Source organism: Phyllobates terribilis, unplaced genomic scaffold (assembly GCF_046119375.1).
Source record: "Phyllobates terribilis strain yellow unplaced genomic scaffold, ASM4611937v1 Scaffold_2__4_contigs__length_985480577, whole genome shotgun sequence".
Classification (NCBI taxonomy): Eukaryota; Metazoa; Chordata; class Amphibia; order Anura; family Dendrobatidae; genus Phyllobates; species Phyllobates terribilis.
The window spans coordinates 91,102,496-91,115,281 of NW_027362762.1; positions in this window are offsets into that span (position 1 = coordinate 91,102,496).

A 12,786-nucleotide genomic window follows, 5' to 3' on the forward strand; every position below is an offset into this window, starting at 1 on the left:
GATTTGCGAAGAATTTGAATTCCATCGAATCAATTTGGTCATGTCTAATTCTTTGACATATGGATTTACTGTAAAATGATGATGTAGTCTTTAATAAAAATGTTTTTTTTAAAAAAATAGACAACATTCCATATTGCTGCATTCATCGTGGCTTACATCATATATCCTGCAAATGTGTAATGTTTCATCTTCTGGTTGGTACTTTAAATTTATTTGCATCTGCTTTCTTTTATAGCACAAATACAGTCTAAGTACAAACTTTCATGCAGTGTTTAGTTGAGCAATACAAATAATTCATGAGTGTGACGGCTTTAAAGAAAATAACATTGTGGACATGTGTCTGTGTATAAACTAAAACCCTGTGTTGCTATTGCTGTTATTGACGCACCCCCTGGGCCATATTCTTTAGGGGAATACCCGGAGCCGGATCAGATGGGGGTTGTAGTCTCCGAGTGGCTGTGACCCGGTCCGTGCCCAGGGTGTCAAGCTCAGAGTATGTGGCAGTCCTACAGATGTTATAAAGTTCTTTATGTCGACTACGCCACCCGTTGTATTGCGGTCACTACGGCCGCCGCTGCAGCAGGGTCCGCTGAGGCTGATGGTGTTGGTGCAGCTTTTGATAGTATAACCCCCAACGGGTGGGGTATAGCCTCAGGGGGTCAGGTGCAGAGGATGGGGGTTGTGGTGGTGCAGCATAGATGGTAATTAAAGACAGAGTCGGGTTGTGCAGTTTAGGGTATTTACTTACTGCTGATGTTCCGGTCACTCCAGCTTCAAGTGACCACCCGAGCCGTGCTGCGTCCACCAGGTCCTGGATTCAGCCAACCCCCAAGCAAGTCCGGAGCGTGACCCTGAGCCCTCCTTCCTGTCCTGTCTTCTGGCCGTCCCCACCAGGGATCCACCTAGGTCCAGCTCCCTCGGGCCTTCTGTTGGGAAATCCTTGGCCTTGGGTTCCCTGACCCTACATGTGGTTTGCCTTCAGGGTGGATGTGGTGGGTGGCCGTGGCAGATCCTGCCCACGGCCTCCGGTCTCTGGCTGAGGTGTGCTTTAGCCCCCACCAGTTTGGGATCCGGTACCCTTTTGCCAACTCTTCACCCGATGATGGACTTTGGGTTCTCAGAGTCCTTTTCTTTCACCCCCTCTGGGTCTTTCTTCCTTTCTCCTCTCTCTCTCTCTGGGGCTGCTCTGCTCCTCTTCCTCTACTCTGCTCTGACAAAAGGCTGACAGACTGACTCCTCTGCAAAGACTGACCCTGATCTTAGATGGTGCCCACCTTAAATACTCCCTCTATGTGTGAGCTCAGGTGACCAGCACCCAATGAGCTCCTATCTTTACCCAGGCTGCTCCCCCTATCTGCCCCTACACTACTTGGGATGTACCACCCCCCTCCCACTCCAGCCAGGAACAGACTCGGTCGTACCTGCACATTTCTAAGTGGGAGTACCGTTGGTCTGTTCCTCGGAAATGGGATGTGTGTAGTGCATGCAGCTCTCTGAGCTCAGTTCCACACTCCATCCTTACCCGGGAGTGGAATATCACACCTCTGGGTTGAGGTGCAATACCCCTGTAGCAGCCGAATCCTCAGGGTGCTACATTCCCCCCTGGTAAATCACAGCACGTCCTCGGGCTGTAAGAGATAAACATCCACAAACATACATTTTTTTTTTCATATAAACAACATAATAAAAACATATAAAACAACATATATTAGCAGCATCATAAAACTTTTCATATAAATAACATTCTCGTCGCCTCTGGCTCCTCCTCCGGTCACTGTGCAACGTGTGACCGGGTAAAGTGCGACAGTCTTTGGAACTCGTGGCTTTCCTATAAAACCAGTAGGGGGCGCTTTAGGACGCGCAACTATTTACAAGGGATATGGCCGCTCTCAGTCCTCGGCCAGGTATTAGGGAGAAATGACCGCTCTCAGTCCTCGGTCAGTGGGATTTAAGGGATATGCGGGTAAACAGTTCACACTTGCTGGTCCCAACGGGGACTATATTAGCAACAGTTCACTGTGCCCCGACGGGCAACTATATACAGCTTGTACTCTGCTGTACTTAACGACGGCGTCCTCCTGCTCTTTCTTTGTGGTTACCTTTAGCTTCAGACCCGTCCGGGTCCTCTTGTTCTTCCTCCTCACACCGCAGCTCTTCCTCCGTTAGGCGATGCACATGGAGGGCGTAGGGTCCTTTGGCACACTTGTGCCGGGTAAAGGTGACCTCGTCCCCGATGTAAAGGTCACGACCTCTGTGTCCCTCCGGTAGGTGGGACTCAACGTCTCTCCTGGTCACGAAGACGTCGCCTGGGGTGCGGTGGTCTCGGATGAAACCCCACCCATGCTGCATGTTAAACTTGATCACAGTCCCGGTGGAAGGGGGACCATGAGCTGCACGGGGACTCCTCCTGGCCCGGCTCTTCTGCTCCGCGCTCCTTATCTGGGCTTGTTGTTCCCGGACCCGCCTCTCTCTCCGCTCCCTCTCAAAGACCTCGAGCTGCTGCCGGCAGCACTCTGCACGCTCCGCTGCAGCTGCCCGGGTCTCCTGAGTGAACCCCATGAGATCTTCTCCGGTGGGGTCCCACTCAAACTGTGCCTCCTCTAGCGGGGGCGAGGTCCTTTTTACGGGCTTTGGAGCCGGGATCAGGGGTTCATCTAGGAGTCTCTCTTTCCGGAGTCGGGGATGGTGAAACTCCGGTGGCCAAATAAAGGGCTGCCCATCCGGGCACGTATGTTGGGCAAACAGATCTTCTCCCAGATGCGGCACTCTTGGTTTTATGGGCGCGGTGGTGGTGGCGCCCGGGTTGCCCAGGCCTTGCGGCCAGGCCTGGGGCACCTGGAAAGTGAAGGGCACCGTAAGGACGGCGGCGCCCTGGGCTACTTGGCCCTGCGACCAGGCCGGTGGCTCCGCGGAGGTAGGGGGCGCTGTTGGTATTGCGGCGCCCGGGGGTACTAGGCCTTGCGACCAGGCTGGTGGCTCCGCGGAGGTAGGGGGCGCTGTTGGTATTGCGGCGCCCGGGGGTACTAGGCCTTGCGACCAGGCCGATGGTACTTCCTGCTTGGTCACGCTCGGGGTCGAGGCGTGTGACGTCACAGGGGTCGCGGCTCCCGTTTGAGGCCTAGTCTGCGGCGGTGACGTTGCAGCGACGGGCACGGCAGGGGATACTTCGGGCTCTGCGACGGGGAGCTGGGGCAGGTACGCGGTTTCCCGGTTTGGGGTAGAGACGTCCCCTTTACCTGCCTCCTTTCGTCCGGCTCCCTTCTCGGCGCCGTCTCCGGCCTTCAGTCCTCCTGCGCCATCCTCAGAGGCGGTCTGTCTCCTCGTCTCGGGTGGCGTGCTCCGCTGACGAGTTCTTGTCTGCTGGACCATCTCACGGCTCCATTCTGCTAACGTCTCTCGCTGCACCCGGGCCATCCTCCGTGCGAGGCCCTCCAGCGCAGTCTGTGCACACTCCCGATCTCGGGGGAGCTGTGCCAAGACCTCCACTAAGCCTAGTGGGGTCGTTGCTTCTAGCAGGCTCCTGACCAACGGGTCGGTGCTGCTCTGCTCTCCTCTCGTTGTCTCCAGCAGGCCTTCTGGAGTGGCGACCGGCAACAGGCTCCTGACCACTGGGTCGGTGCTGCCTGGAGTGGCGGCCCGCATCAGGCTCCTGACCGCTGGGTCGGTGCTGCCTGGCTCTCCCTCCAGACGTCTTGTCTCCGGGTGCGCTCTCTCCAGACTGCTCCAGGCGACACCCATCTTTGCTCCCTTCTTCTCAGTCCTCCCACTTCGAGGGCGGTCCCGGGGCCACTTGGTGATTGTCAGCTCCAGGGGCAGTTCTTTCACGCTGACAGACACCTCTAGCATCACAGTCTCTGTTGGTGGGGGCGGTTTCCACTTTTGGCGCCATTTTCGGTCCTGGCCCACGATGGGAGGTGGCCTCTTGCCACCCTCTGGCACGCCCATAATGGCGTCCGCTCTTCCAAGGCGGGAAACCTTTGGAAATGGCGGGAATCGTCTCCCAGTGGCGGGAAACTCTGCAGATGGCGGGAAAAAGCTGTTAATGGCGGACAACCGGCGGGAATCGATCTGTGATGGAGTCCGATGGCGGGGACCCTCCGGAACCGGCAGGAGACTTCTTTTTGAGGTAAACTCGTTCTTTTCTTCAGGCACGCAGTACCCGGTTGTTGTGGGCACGTAATCCTGCCGACTACGCCAAAGTTGACGCACCCCCTGGGCCATATTCTTTAGGGGAATACCCGGAGCCGGATCAGATGGGGGTTGTAGTCTCCGAGTGGCTGTGACCCGGTCCGTGCCCAGGGTGTCAAGCTCAGAGTATGTGGCAGTCCTACAGATGTTATAAAGTTCTTTATGTCGACTACGCCACCCGTTGTATTGCGGTCACTACGGCCGCCGCTGCAGCAGGGTCCGCTGAGGCTGATGGTGTTGGTGCAGCTTTTGATAGTATAACCCCCAACGGGTGGGGTATAGCCTCAGGGGGTCAGGTGCAGAGGATGGGGGTTGTGGTGGTGCAGCATAGATGGTAATTAAAGACAGAGTCGGGTTGTGCAGTTTAGGGTATTTACTTACTGCTGATGTTCCGGTCACTCCAGCTTCAAGTGACCACCCGAGCCGTGCTGCGTCCACCAGGTCCTGGATTCAGCCAACCCCCAAGCAAGTCCGGAGCGTGACCCTGAGCCCTCCTTCCTGTCCTGTCTTCTGGCCGTCCCCACCAGGGATCCACCTAGGTCCAGCTCCCTCGGGCCTTCTGTTGGGAAATCCTTGGCCTTGGGTTCCCTGACCCTACATGTGGTTTGCCTTCAGGGTGGATGTGGTGGGTGGCCGTGGCAGATCCTGCCCACGGCCTCCGGTCTCTGGCTGAGGTGTGCTTTAGCCCCCACCAGTTTGGGATCCGGTACCCTTTTGCCAACTCTTCACCCGATGATGGACTTTGGGTTCTCAGAGTCCTTTTCTTTCACCCCCTCTGGGTCTTTCTTCCTTTCTCCTCTCTCTCTCTCTGGGGCTGCTCTGCTCCTCTTCCTCTACTCTGCTCTGACAAAAGGCTGACAGACTGACTCCTCTGCAAAGACTGACCCTGATCTTAGATGGTGCCCACCTTAAATACTCCCTCTATGTGTGAGCTCAGGTGACCAGCACCCAATGAGCTCCTATCTTTACCCAGGCTGCTCCCCCTATCTGCCCCTACACTACTTGGGATGTACCACCTCCCTCCCACTCCAGCCAGGAACAGACTCGGTCGTACCTGCACATTTCTAAGTGGGAGTACCGTTGGTCTGTTCCTCGGAAATGGGATGTGTGTAGTGCATGCAGCTCTCTGAGCTCAGTTCCACACTCCATCCTTACCCGGGAGTGGAATATCACACCTCTGGGTTGAGGTGCAATACCCCTGTAGCAGCCGAATCCTCAGGGTGCTACATTATCAATCAGGATTATATAAAACCTGAGGCATGGCCGTTGACAAGGAATTATGTCTGAATTTATGCCTGGACAAGAAGGTTGATTTTAAGGGTCTTTTTAAATTCGAGGGAAAAAAACTTTTTCAAATGGTCTTTTAGGAAAATCGGAGTTAAAGAAGCTGTCCAGTACTTTATATTACCCCCCCCCCAATGTATCCCCCCGGGGCCCCTAAGGATTTTTGTAATTAGCTTACGTTGCAGATACTGCCTGTGAGTGGCGCTATGCTTGGCCGCTCACAGGCATCACGTGAAACCGTGCTGACGTCACGGCAAGTGAGGCGTGACTCAGCGCTGGGGTCACCGCGGTGGCTGCTGGGTTGTGGGTGGGGTTACCCCCTGCGTCACACCCAGTATCCACCGCGCGCTTTCCCAATAAATGAGGAGAGGCAGAGCGTGCGGTGGATGCCGGGTGTGACGCAGGGGGTAACCCCACCCACAGCCTAGAATCCACTGTGGAACACAGAAGACAGAGACCCCCGGCTGCTGCCAGCACTTGTCGTGACGTCAGCTGATGTCAGCGCTGGCTCCAGCCGGGGGTCACGTGATGCCACCGATAGCGCCGCTCGCAGTCAGTATCTGCAACGTAAGCTAATTACAAAAATCCTTAGGGGCCCCGGGGGGATACATTGGGGGGGGGGTAATATAAAGTACTGGACAACCCCTTTAAAGGGGTTTTCCTGGCTGAGAAGAAAAGTCACATAGTGACTGCAGACTTCTGAATCGTGCCAGTGTTCAATGTGCACATTGTCATAATTCCCCTATAATCGCCATGCGATTGGATTGTCAGTGACTGCGAGTATATTATTTGTACAGTTGCGGAAACTGCATACTTGCAGTCACATGAAAGCTGTCTCGCACATGGAATACAGGGGAATCGTGACAGTGTGTGCACATAGAATGGCTACATACTTTTCTTCTTAGCCTAGAAAACCACTTTAAAGGGGTATTCTCAAGTTTTCTCTTGAGTAGCTCAGAGCTATGCAGTCTCCTTATAGTCTCCTTACTTCCTGGTTTCAGGCAGGGCGGGCTCTCCTCCTTGAGTGACAGTTCTGGTGAGAAGGAGAGCTGTAGTATTAGTAGTATTAGTAGAACTATGAAGCTCAGTACAAGTTCTGCTGTAACACATTCAGTTTTTAGTGTTTAGTTCTGGAGTCTGCATGGTTATTACTATATTTACCCATAGAGATAATAGAGCATTTGAACACACACACAACTCCGGACAATGAGAGCTCTGATTAGGAGAACTGGGAGAAGCCGATGCTGTGGGCTGGTGATTTTGCAAGTTTTATAACAGTAGCTTGTCAGGAGCTTAGAGGGAGGGGGAGGGAGGTGAGCAGCTAAGTGATGAATGGAAGTCAATGGATTAGAGAGAGGTGGCTGGGAAATTAGGAGTTAACTTCGCTCCAGAAATGTAATTAAAGCACATATTTAGCCAGGGTCTGAGCAGGTGGCACTACTGTCCTGGCTGTGCTCCATGGAAACCAACTGTAACTTATGAAAGTTAAAAGCTCACATTGCAGGAGAATGACAGCTGACAGAAAAAGCAAGTAAATTGCAAACTTGTTTATTTTCATGCTGTCTAACTAATTAAAGCAATTTAATAACTAGAGAATACCCCTTAAAGGGAATCTGTCACCACTTTGGAGTTATCAGACCTCTACTATGGCCATACAGGGTATAGAAAAGTAAATCTATACATACCTGTATGGCCCATAGTAAAGGTTTGATTGCAGAGAAAAGTGCTTTAATCAGTTCTATTTTGTACAGGCTTGGTGTCCAGGGGACGCCTAGCAATCCCCGCCTATGTGCTTATTATTCCCCCAAATCCCCGCCAATATGCTTAATTATCATATTTCCCCCTCCCCTGCACGTCAAAGGGCCTGTGATGTGCACTGTGCTCCCTGACTTCCCGGGCATGCGCAAAGTGCCGCTCACATAGAGCGCGCTTTGCTTCATCCCGGCCCGTCTCTCTGTGCACTGCGCCGCAGGTTTCTATTGTGGAGGCACCGGGGAGTCAGTGTCACTTCCAGGTGCCTCCGCAATAGAACCCTGGTCTAAGCCAAGGAGAAGATGTCCATCCAGCAGAAGTCCATTCTGAATGTTGTGAACATGCTTCGTTCCGCTAAACATGCAAATGCTTTCATATTTTTTTAAGAAATAAAATAAATCTAAATTTGTTTTTAGAATTTTTCTTTAATTAAAAAATAGACATATTAGATATTCCCTTGAAGGTAGCTTGTCAACATAAAAATGCTGCCTACACTACTGGTATTATATTATAGAGCAGGAGGAGGAGAGCCGCTTGATATACTGTAGTTTTGTGTTAAAGGGAACCTGTCAGTAGGATTTTGCTAAGTAAACTACAGGCAGTGTCATGTTGGGGCTGCTGCACTGATTAATATGATACCTGAGGTGAGAAATCCGTCTTGTGGTTCTTGTGTAATCAGTGTTTGCAGTTTTCAGTCAATGATATGTCTGTGCTCTAGACTGTAGGCAGGTGTTATCGGTGTTATTGTGGTGCTCTAGGCCAGATCAGCAAGATAAGACCTGCCCACAGGCCACCTCTATCTGTCTCTCTGCTTGTCTCTATGATGAGGAACATACTTGTGCTTCGGGGCGGCCTGTGGGCAGGTGTTATCTTGTTGATCTTGCCTAGAGCACCAGGATAAGACCATGGAAACAGTCCCACCTCGGAGCACGGGCATCTCATTAACTCAAAACTGCAAACACTGATTACACAAGAACCACAAGATGGATTCCTTCACCTCAGGTATCATATTAATCAGTGCAGCAGCCCCAAAATGACACTGCCTGTAATTTCCTTAGCAAAATCCTGCTGACAGGTTTCTTTTAAAATAAATTATATTTTGCAACTTACATTTTCAAATTCCTGCTCTTTTAAAATGCTTAGGAGTCCAGTGGGTGGTCCTTTAGTAGCATAAGCAGGTATAATAAGGCCCCGTACACTTGTCTAGTGTCACGCATGCGGGTGGCACATGTGGATCGTTGACCCACTGTGCCACGGGGCTGGGCTTACCTAAGAGGGGCGTAGCTAAGCAGCTAAGCTACCTGGTTTTCACTGGAGCTCCTGATGGTGAAGTCAGGCTTGAGCTGCAGGTAGCTGCCAGGCACCACTCCTAGGCAGTCCCCGCTACTACAGCTCCTGACCCCAAGGGGCAGGATCACAGTCACGGTCACAGACTTTGGAGTCACAGGCAGGACTGGATTCGGAACCTGGTCAGACAGTACGATTCGGAATCACCGGACAGTTGTAGCTTCAGGGTTCAGGTTCCGCTGGTGCAGCTTCAGGGTTCAGGTACTCCCAGAGTGGCTTCAGGGTTCAGGTACTGCTGGAGCGGCTTCAGGGTTCAGATACCGCTGGAGGTACTTCAGGGTTCAGGTACCACCGGAGTGACTTCAGGGTAACGTACACACTATGTAGGAATACGGGAACAGGTTCAGGATAACGAACTACCTACAGTAGATTAGGACGGGGGACCTGGCAACATACAGTTGCACACACAAGAGATGTAGAGAAACTACAGGGGTTGCTCAGGCACCTCCCGACTGGGGAGGCTGCCTTTTATACTAGATGCCTCCCAGCTATTGGCTGTGGGGCATTTTCAAGGTGCTCGCGCTGCCCCTTCAAAAATTGGTGGAGCACGCGCATGCACGAGTAGTGCTGCCAGGAAGCCTGTGCGGCATGCACAGGAAGCAGGACCAGGAAGCAGGAGACTGGGAGCTCACTGCACTTACATTTTAAAATTCCTGCTCTTTTAAAATGCTTAGGAGTCCAGTGGGTGGTCCTTTAGTAGCATAAGCAGGTATAATAAGGCCCCGTACACTTGTCTAGTGTCACGCATGCGGGTGGCACATGTGGATCGTTCACCCACTGTGCCACGGGGCTGGGCTTACCTAAGAGGGGCGTAGCTAAGCAGCTAAGCTACCTGGTTTTCACTGGAGCTCCTGATGGTGAAGTCAGGCTTGAGCTGCAGGTATCTGCCAGGCACCACTCCTAGGCAGTCCCCGCTACTGCAGCTCCTGACCCCAAGGGGCAGGATCACAGTCATGGTCACAGACTTTGGAGTCACAGGCAGGACTGGATTCGGAACCTGGTGAGACAGTACGATTCGGAATCACCGGACAGTTGTAGCTTCAGGGTTCAGGTACCACAGGGGCGGCATCAGGGTTCAGGTTCCGCCGCTGCAACTTCAGGGTTCAGGTACCCCCAGAGTGGCTTCAGGGTTCAGGTACCCCCAGAGTGGCTTCAGGGTTCAGGTACCACCGGAGTGACTTCAGGGTAACGCACACACTATACAGGAATACGGGAACAGGTTCGGGATAACGAACTACCTACAGTAGATTAGGACGGGGGACCTGGCAACATATAGTTGCACACACAAGAGATGTAGGGAAACTACAGGGGTTGCTCAGGCACCTCCTGACTGGGGAGGGTGCCTTTTATACTAGATGCCTCCCAGCTATTGGCTGTGGGGCATTTTCAAGGTGCTCGCGCTGCCCCTTCAAAAATAGGGGAGCATGCGCATGCACAAGGAGTGCTGCCAGGAAGCCTGTGCGGCATGCACAGGAAGCAGGACCAGGAAGCAGGAGACTGGTAGCTCACTGCACGGTTGGGTTGGTGTGTATGTCAGCATCCCTGCATGGAAGGGGAAGAAGGACCATGTAGGGGTGCCGGCATTAGTGTTGCATATAGATGCCTTTTTAGGACTCTGTGCAACCCAGACCTGTAGTGTACATTACCCATTGAAGGAAATCTGTTAGCAGGTTTTGCTACCTCATCTGAGAGCAGCATAATGTAGTAGAAGAGACCTTGATTCTAGCGATGTATCACTTAGTTTAATGGATGCAGTAGTTGTGACACAATCAGAGTTTTAAGATGTAGTACGTAGCAGAGCTCAGAAAGCTGACTCCACCCACACCAGGATCTCTGTGTACATTGTCTATTGACAGCGAGCTGCTTATCAGAGGAGGGGGCGTGGTCAGACCAGGACTCATGCTCACTATGGCCCAGGCAAAGATAATCTCCTAGTAATAAAACATTTATTGCATTGAAACATCAGCAAACAGACTAATAAGTGACACATCCCTGAAATCTGTGTCTCAGCCCCTACTTCATGCTGTCCTCAGATTACATAGCAAAACCCTGCTGCCAGATTCCCTTTAGATAATATAAAAAAAAATCATTTGCAAATCAACACAGGCGGCTAGTAGTGGTTATATATAGTAGGAAACATAAGGCAAGATAATACAAGTCTAAAATATAAGAAAATAATCAAGTTTATACAGACAGCGTTTTGTTTGTTATTTCTTATATTACATTGTATTTGGCTTCTGTTTGCTAAATATGGATTTTCGGTTTATAAAAGTTCATCAGTTTGGACAAGAGGGGTATTATCTCGATGAGAGGACGGATAAGCATCCAACTGTTTTATAACTAACAATTTCCTCCAGCCATAAAGACACAACACTTGAACTTCATTTTCTAATTAGCTGCAGTGCTTGGGTACATCATGTACACACAAATAACAGATGGAGGACCAGAAAACCATCTATAAACAATTTAATGAAAATCTGCAGTGCCGGTTTTACAACGTAGACTAATCATATTGCTAGAAAATTATGAATGTTGTCCAGATGCATTGATGGCAGACATGGCAAACAAGTCATACTGCCATCCCATCCACCTGTCCCCTACGCAATACGTATATACAGTTGGTACATGTATGTTAGCAAGAATTTGGTTGGCAATATGACTGCGTGATCAGACTACACATGGTTTGTATGTAGTCTGTTACCACAGAGACGCAAAGAAGTCTCATTTCTCATTTTAGATACACTATTTTGGCCAAAAGTATTGGGAACCTACGCATTACATCTACAGAGGCTCCTATTGTTATGTTCTGCTACCAAAGCTAAGGAAAGAGAGGAGATCTGTCCCTACTATAGGACTCAGCTGAATCCCTACGATGTAACAGGGAACCTGATCCAGCGATCAGACCTGCTAAAGTCCTAATCTAGTCTGTACGGAGACCTATAGATGTGGGGAGGGAATCCCTACAAGTACTAAGGACTGGGAGGAATATGGGACACCTCCTAACAGAAATAGTAGCAGACAGACGAACAAACAAAATAGATAAAACATAGAGGTCCGTAGACCAAGCAAACTAACAGAGCTAGATACAGAGCACAGGCTAGCTAGAAAGTAGATATACAATGAAGTCCAGCAAAGCCAGAAGGGCGGAGCAGGATTAAATAGGCCAACAAGGTCATGTGACCAGCAAAGGAAAAAAAACCTAACAGCAAGGTTCTAACAGTACCCCCCCTTCTAAGAGGATCCTCCGGATCCCCTAGGACCAGGCTTATCAGGAAATCTCCTGTGAAACGCTCTGATAAGTCTGGACGCGGAAACATCATCTGACCTCACCCAAGAGTTATCCTCGGGTCCGAAACCTTTCCAGGCCACAAGATACTGCAAACTACCTCTATACCGTCTAGAGTCAAGGATGCGAGAAATTTCATATTCCCCGTCCTCCACCACCGGAGGAACAGAGGCAGAGGCGTCACCATCCGACACAACAGCTTTTTTTTAACAGAGAGACATGAAAGACCGGATTAATTCTCCAGGAGGTAGGAACCTCCAACCTAACAGCAGATTGGTTGACAACCTGAAGCACCTTAAAGGGCCCTACAAACTTGGGACCCAATTTCTTAGAAGGAATCCTCAACCGCAGATTCCTAGAGGACAACCAAACCATGTCACCAACAGCGAACAAAACCTCCTGTCGTTTCCTATCAAAGTAGTCTTTAGATTTTCTGTTGGCCTCCTGAAGATTACCACGCACATCCGTCCAAACTCTTTCCAAATCACCGGAAAAATTCTCCTCCTCAGGCACGGCAGATCCCAACTTGGAGAACGACCCAAACGACGGATGTCTCCCAGAACAACAAAAAAAAGGCGAACAACCAGCAGAAGAAGATGTATGATTGTTCAGAGCAAATTCGGCAAGTGGCAGAAACTCAGACCACCCCTCTTGATTGTCTGCCACAAAACAACGCAAGAACTGCTCAACATCCTGGTTTTTCCTTTCTGTCTGGCCATTAGATTCAGGATGATATCCGGACGAAAACGACAAATGAATTCCCAACCTGTCACAAAAGGCACGCCAAAAACGAGCCACGAACTGAGGACCCCTATCAGAAACAATGTCAGTAGGAACGCCATGAAGTCTGACAATTTCCTTGACAAAGGCCTTAGCGAGAGTTTTAGCGCAGGGCAGTTTGACGAAGGGAACCAAGTGACACATCTTGC